The sequence below is a fragment of the Pseudophryne corroboree genome, chromosome 9, assembly GCF_028390025.1.
Source record: "Pseudophryne corroboree isolate aPseCor3 chromosome 9, aPseCor3.hap2, whole genome shotgun sequence".
Classification (NCBI taxonomy): domain Eukaryota; kingdom Metazoa; phylum Chordata; class Amphibia; order Anura; family Myobatrachidae; genus Pseudophryne; species Pseudophryne corroboree.
Genome location: NC_086452.1, coordinates 132,091,810 through 132,098,578, shown reverse-complemented (window position 1 = coordinate 132,098,578; position 6,769 = coordinate 132,091,810). Strand labels below are relative to the sequence as shown.

Sequence of the window (6,769 nt, the reverse complement as noted above, 5' to 3'; positions counted from 1 at the left end):
AATATATTTGGACAATATTTAGTGACCAAACCAGCCATAGGATTTCAAACCCTTCTGCTAATCACACCAGGGAGCTGTATACATGTAATTTTTGTATGTACAGTACACTTACCAATTTCAGTTCTGTACTCAAAAGAATATTAACATCACAACCAACACATGCCTGTGAATTGACCAGAAATGATAAGTAAAATATACTTTCACAATAAATATCATTACATATTTTATTACTTTACATCTGTCTTTTGAAAATTCTGCTCAATAATGTAATATTAAGTACAGTAAGTCAGTAATATATGCAGCATCCCAGAACCATTCTTCTCCATTATTTCAGTATAAATATGTAGCTGTACAGCATTCTTTTAAAATAATTGTCTTTGTTTATACACAAAATAGAAGACACTTTTAAAATATGGAAATAAAAGAAAGGCATGTGCGAACCAATTATACAAAATGACCACTCTTGACTTGACCTCACTTTTCATCAATATTATATTCTCATTGTTATATTAAATTCACAAATATAATTGACACAAATTATGAGGACCAGCAGTGGGTACTGCTTGTCTATCGATGTCTAAACTATATTGCTGCATTATATCAAAGCAGCCATCAATGTTTGGCTACTACGGTTATTCAGACCACAGCATATACACGCCACCACCAGTCTTCCATCACAATATGTGTACCTCTCCTAATAATGGTAAAATCCTCAACCACAAACCATCAATGGTTGCTACTGTAACTATTGATGATAGATGGGGATCCCTAAGTGATTCTCATTATATAATTTGTGGACAAAAATTGGAACCAATACAACATATCTGTCAAAACAATGTTTCCTTAACCACTAATCTGAACTTATTAACCATAGTCTCTCTTCATATACTATGTAAAATGTTTGTTCAGCAATCCCTTTGCAAGATGCAACTGCAACATTGTTATGATCCTAAAAGACACTTAGAAGAAAACAGATTGTTCAGAATCTAAGGAAGATTTGTAACATATTTGTATAGTAGAACCTTAATAGGTGTTTTAAATTATCTTTCAAATAACAATTAAAATATGTAAAATGAATTCTCTATTGATCTTCTCATCACCACTGAAGTATTTACAATGGGTGCAATACTCACCTCTCCGGAGTTCACCGCTGGTTGCAGCATCTCTAAGTAAATCTCCAGTAAATGGGGTGGTGACATTTGTTCTGGAGATTTGCACATGTACAGTAAGGAGATCTCTGGGAAAATGGCCACCACGCCATAATCCTGGAGATCTGCACATGCGCACTACACTCTGGGACAGCGATAGGATCCCCTGGTGACCCTAGTGCCCAGTGTCTACAGCCCTGCCAACACAACTTACTGACTCTATCCACTTTTACAGTAGCAGGTAAGGACGCATTAAGAGAGAAGGGGTCTGTGTGCAGTCTCCATCTGGACGCCCTACTCTTTTACCAGCAGCACCCTAGTGAGGACTAGTAGACTCTTCCTATTGTGCATGCACAAAACAACACGAAAATGGCCATTGTGCCATTTTCCCTATGATTTGTGCAGCTCTGACACTGACTGTGGGACTCCAGAAAATTTGGTATAAAATAAATGGGTGCAAAGTGTGCAGTGTGGGCCCCACTTGGACACATGAGCCCATGAACACTTTATACCCTGCACCCATTATAGATATGCCACTAGTAGCAGGAATATAATCAGCCACTATCAGTCTCAGATGCCATAAGTATCCTCCATTAGACTAGTCCACAAAATGCTAAAGCACACTGGGACTTAGGGCCTAAATCAGACAGGATCTCTGTTGTGCAAATTCGCAAGGCGGCCAATTACCGATCAACTGTGCATGTGTATGTATCGTAATGCACATATGCGAAGCCGAACTGTGAAAGAATTCAGCATCTTTTTTGATTACTAGGCATTCACAGGTTTTATTGACAGGAAGTGGATGTTTGGGGACGGTAACTGGCCGTTTTCTGGGTGTGTCAGGAAGAACGCAGGCATGCCCAAGCATTTTCAGGGAGGGTGTGTGACATCAGCTCCTGCCCCGATCAGCCTGTTTCGTTCACACTGTAGGAGTAGGTCCTGGGATACACACAGACTGGATTTGCAGCTGACCGGCGTATGCAATGTTTTTCACCCGGCATACGCAGACTTGCATGGGGCGGATTTTCACTCTGTCTGGGTGGTGACTGATTGCAAATCTCTGCAAATTTGCAGAGGAGCGATCAGGTCTGAATTAGAACCTTCAGCAGGTCATACACCTGAAGCTTTATTGTCCAATCTGGCTGGTTAGAATGAAAATCTGGTAATGCATGAGAGCAAATTACAATTGACCATTTGTTCCCAAACACTGGAAAACAGACAAAAATGGTAAATTAGACAAATTGGTTAAATCCAGTTGATTTAACCAAACTGTCTGAAGGACCATTTTTGTCAGTTTTACATAATTTAGGAGCAAATTTTCAATTGTCATTTGCATCTATACATTACCAGATTTTTATTCCAACCAGCCAGATCCCACAATAAAGCTTTAGGTGTATGGCCAGCTTTAGAGTCTTACACAAAGTATTTCTGTGATTTTCCAAAAAATGTGTTTTAAATGCCTGATTGTTCTGCCGGCATAATATTTAGGACAATCACAATGTTGCAAATAGATCACAAATTCAGAGTCAACACTATTTTAAACTTACTGTTCCCTAGCTGATCACTCCTACATGGGTAGTCACACAAGCAGTTCTGCTCAAAATGTGATCACATTACACATATTTTTTCAATTTTTAAAGAAACCAAGGGGCCTTTATGGAAGCTAGATTTCCACATAACATGCATCCTATTCACATAACTGATGTGATAAAAGTACAATGCATACACAGGCAGGGGTGCCAAGAGGTAGGGGTGTGTACTAATTACCCGGGCTCCAGGTCTGATGGAGGGGCCCACTGGGGGCCCAGGTCCCCATCCCTTACCTGGAAAAAGCAGCTGCAGATCTTCTCCTCAGCCCATCACATGCTGCAGTGTGGGCAGGGAGGTGCTCAAAATACACATTTTTCTGTATTCTTTTTTTATGGGTGCATGGCTTTGCCTCCTTTGATTAGGCTATATATATATATATATATATATATATATATATAAAACAATAAAAATCCTAAGTGCCAGGGACACTATAAGCAACTTTGTGTGCAGCTGTGATGTAAATAAGATGCTAATTTCAAGAAACAATGTGAACGTCTGGGATTTGCATGGTGGAGATTGTTAGTGGTGCCAAATGACCCAAAAGGGATTTGTAATTAAGGATACATTTATACATATGGAATGAACCTACTCTAATCATACACTTAGTATTGTCATTATCCAGCTGCACATCCGTTGTGAGATTTGCAGTTCGCCCATGGTAAAATGCCACAACTGTGAATGTTCTACTGTCCCATATGGCCTGAAACTTCATAGTCACTTTTTTCCTTCCACTATATTGCACGGGTTATTACAGCCAAAATGTTATGCACACAAAATGTATATATGCTGAATGGAACTCCTCTACTTTGTGTATATATATATATATATATATATATATATATCTTACCCACTGAGCTATATAACATGTTGTACAGCTTAGTGGGGCAGTTTGAAATACCACATTGGTCACAGGAAACCATGTGGTCTCACAATAATTATATCATTGGGTACTGTCCTGAGTGTTTGGAGCCTCATACATTATTTATCTGCAGCGTATGTTCTGCACCTATCAGTGACTGACCTGTCAGCTGCTGTCAGATGTACAGTAGATTACCCTGAAGCCGTACTTCTAACATTGTCACTGGGCAAATTGGGTAAATATTTTTGTTGAAAATTGCTGTTTCTCAATGGGGAATATCTAGAGCATGATGAAGTGATTAAATGCCTCCACAGTAAGACTCCTTCATGAAAAAATCCATTGTATTACCACATGTACCAATCATATTATTATTCATGTTAATAAATGTATGTAGAAACATTTACTTACAAGTTCAGCTTTCAGCGCAAAATACAATTTTTTAAATTCTTGGAAATTGAAAGCTTGACCCTGTAAAAAATATGAATAATACGTAAGTAAAAAAAATGCTAGTAGGACTTTATGTTTATTGCATTAATATGCAAAGGGGTATGTATACACATACTGTGTGTGTATATACACACATACAGTACACACATTTAATTGTAATAGAAACTGCAAATATCTTAAAGCACCAGTGTGAATGGTCCTTGATAAAGATTCATTTTGTTTCTATTTCAAGTTACAGGGATAGGTATAGAGAATTTCCTTCACTTTCATTCCATTCTATAATTTTGGCTAATGGCATATTTTGTGTTTTGTGGTCAAATCTGTTTCGCCCTGCTTTTCTAGTCATGGACAATTTGCAACCATAAAAAAAAAAAAAAAAAATATACACACACACACACACACACACACGCACGCACGCACACACACACACACACACACACACACACACACACACACACACATATATAAAATACTGTGCTGACAAAGTCAAAACTAATTGCACCTAGTTGCACCTAAATCGTAAACTATGGCTATAGAGCAGTGGTTCTCTTACTTAGTTCCTCAAGGTACCCTAACTGTCCATATTATACAGCAATCCATGCTTGTTCCCAGATGGTATACTCAGACTGACTGGGGTATAAATAAAACATCACTGCTTAAGCATCTTTAAAATCTGGACTGTAAGTGTACCCTGAGGACTAATTTTGAGAATCACAGCTCTAAAGCAATAAAGTGCTTGTTAATTACAAGTTTAAACTTGTCATTATGGAAATTCCTTATTTTCACTCTTCCTATTCTGTTTAAAAAAAGAGGTTTGGTCTCATCCAAAAATAGATGTCTTAATTTTCCAATGGGGCACACTGGCAGGAATGCAAGTGCTTCATGGTTGTGAATTTTGTTTTTGTGTTCATCTGTATTTATCACTGATAATGTAAAACATAGAAATCAGCTTATTTACAGTACCGCATTTTCAGGACATGCACAGAGGAAGCTTTGAAGTGCTGTAACCAGTTTTCCAGTTTTCTATTGAAAAATACAATAAGAAATAAAACATAAGCTAGTATATTATATTTAGAAAAGTTCACGTGACAAAATAAAAGGAAAATAAAGATAGAAAATAAATGAGATGGAAAGGAGGATCTACTGGAAAGCATGAAAAGACATTAATAGTGTGCATGAGATGAATGGGGGCAGATGATAAATGCAAGAAGGGAGGGAGGGTGAGAAGAGGTAATAAAGACTGAAGCAATGTATATATTTCATATAAATACAATACTACTTACTACAAATGTAATTGACAAGCATGCTGATTTATCCCCAGGTTGCGCTACACACTTTGGATCAGGAACGGAATCAGCACCTAATATGTCATACAGTAATTAAAAAGATAATAACATTTACAGAGGGTAAAAGACAAACATTAAAAAAAGAAATCAATAAAAAACTTGCAGTTACAGATGATGTTTTATTCCTATTACATACTCACCTGTCCTCTGAGAGAGGGTTACAGCAACCAGCATAAACACTGTGATGAGCATCATGTTGAATACCTGAGATCAGCACACAGTGTATATGGCAGCCAGTAAAAGGCTTCTGCTTTTATACTATTAAAAGTCTCTGACTTCAAAAACATGAGCATGTCATCATCTGCTGGAATGTGTCCAACCAATGATGTACGTAATGTACAGAAATACTGTTCTAAATCTTGCTTGCAGTAACTAAACATTCCTTGTGTGCCAATATTTCTCCATTCAGGGATAAATGTAAACATCAATAAGGTAAAGATAATTCCTTACATACACATTACACATACATGTGTCACTTGTTGAACCACAAGTGCCAGCATGCCTGGACATCAAGTACACATTGTCTAAATATTTAAGTAATTTATTAACTAAAAACACCCAACACAGCCATTTTTTTCTCATTTATTACTTACAAAATATCAGTGTATTGAAAGCGCATCATGTTCAGACTTCAAGATCTCCAGCTTGGACTTCCAGCTTTCATGTACTTCCAGGTGAGTGGAGCCATTCATTTACTTGTAAATACTGCCTTTATATAAATTTAATGGAGCCAGAGCATCATTGGTGACAGTATGATTAGAGCTACAGAGCTAGCACATGGTGAATGGGAACTCTCACCCGTGCACTGGATACACAGATATCACATGCAGCGTCAGGGAGAGGCTGGCTCATGCTGGCTGGTGTGACAGCTGGTGGTCATTGAGCAGCCATCTTAGAGGAGAGATGGTGGCTGGAGGCTGTAAGCAAGAGAAGTGGTTTTACCAGAGACAGCGCCGTTCTCCGTAACTGAAGATAGCCGCATCAATAGTCATAGTAGGGAAACAAGAAAGGATAACAGCTGCTACTGACGCACAGATGGTCAGCCCTTGAATCACTGGAGAGGCCTGTAGAAAATTACCCTGAAAAGACCATGTGTTTTAGTTATCCATTATTCCAGATGTCACAATAACCAACCTTGTACACTAGGGTGCAGCAAGACGTGTAATTAATAAATAGGTGCTGGCTGCCATGTACACAAAGAGAGACTTCTACATAGCTTAAAAGATTGGATGCTGCAGACAGAAGCAGCCTAGACACTGATCTACTTGAGTAATAGTTAAGTACAGTGTGAATTAGCTGCTTGTTGCTCAAGATAAATAGTTTGTGTACATATAAAACAGCTTATTACTATTAATTGACAGCTGCAGCTCATGGACTAG

General features: G+C 38.0%; 1 long non-coding RNA gene across 1 annotated transcript; it reads right to left on the bottom strand.

Annotated features, from left to right (window-relative positions):
* Window positions 1-5,014: 5,014 nt before the first annotated feature.
* Window positions 5,015-6,077, bottom strand: LOC134956801 (uncharacterized). Its single transcript, XR_010186182.1, has 3 exons — window positions 5,984-6,077; window positions 5,328-5,404; window positions 5,015-5,067 (listed from the first exon to the last, which is right to left on the bottom strand). It is a non-coding gene; the product is annotated as an uncharacterized LOC134956801 (long non-coding RNA).
* Window positions 6,078-6,769: the final 692 nt, after the last annotated feature.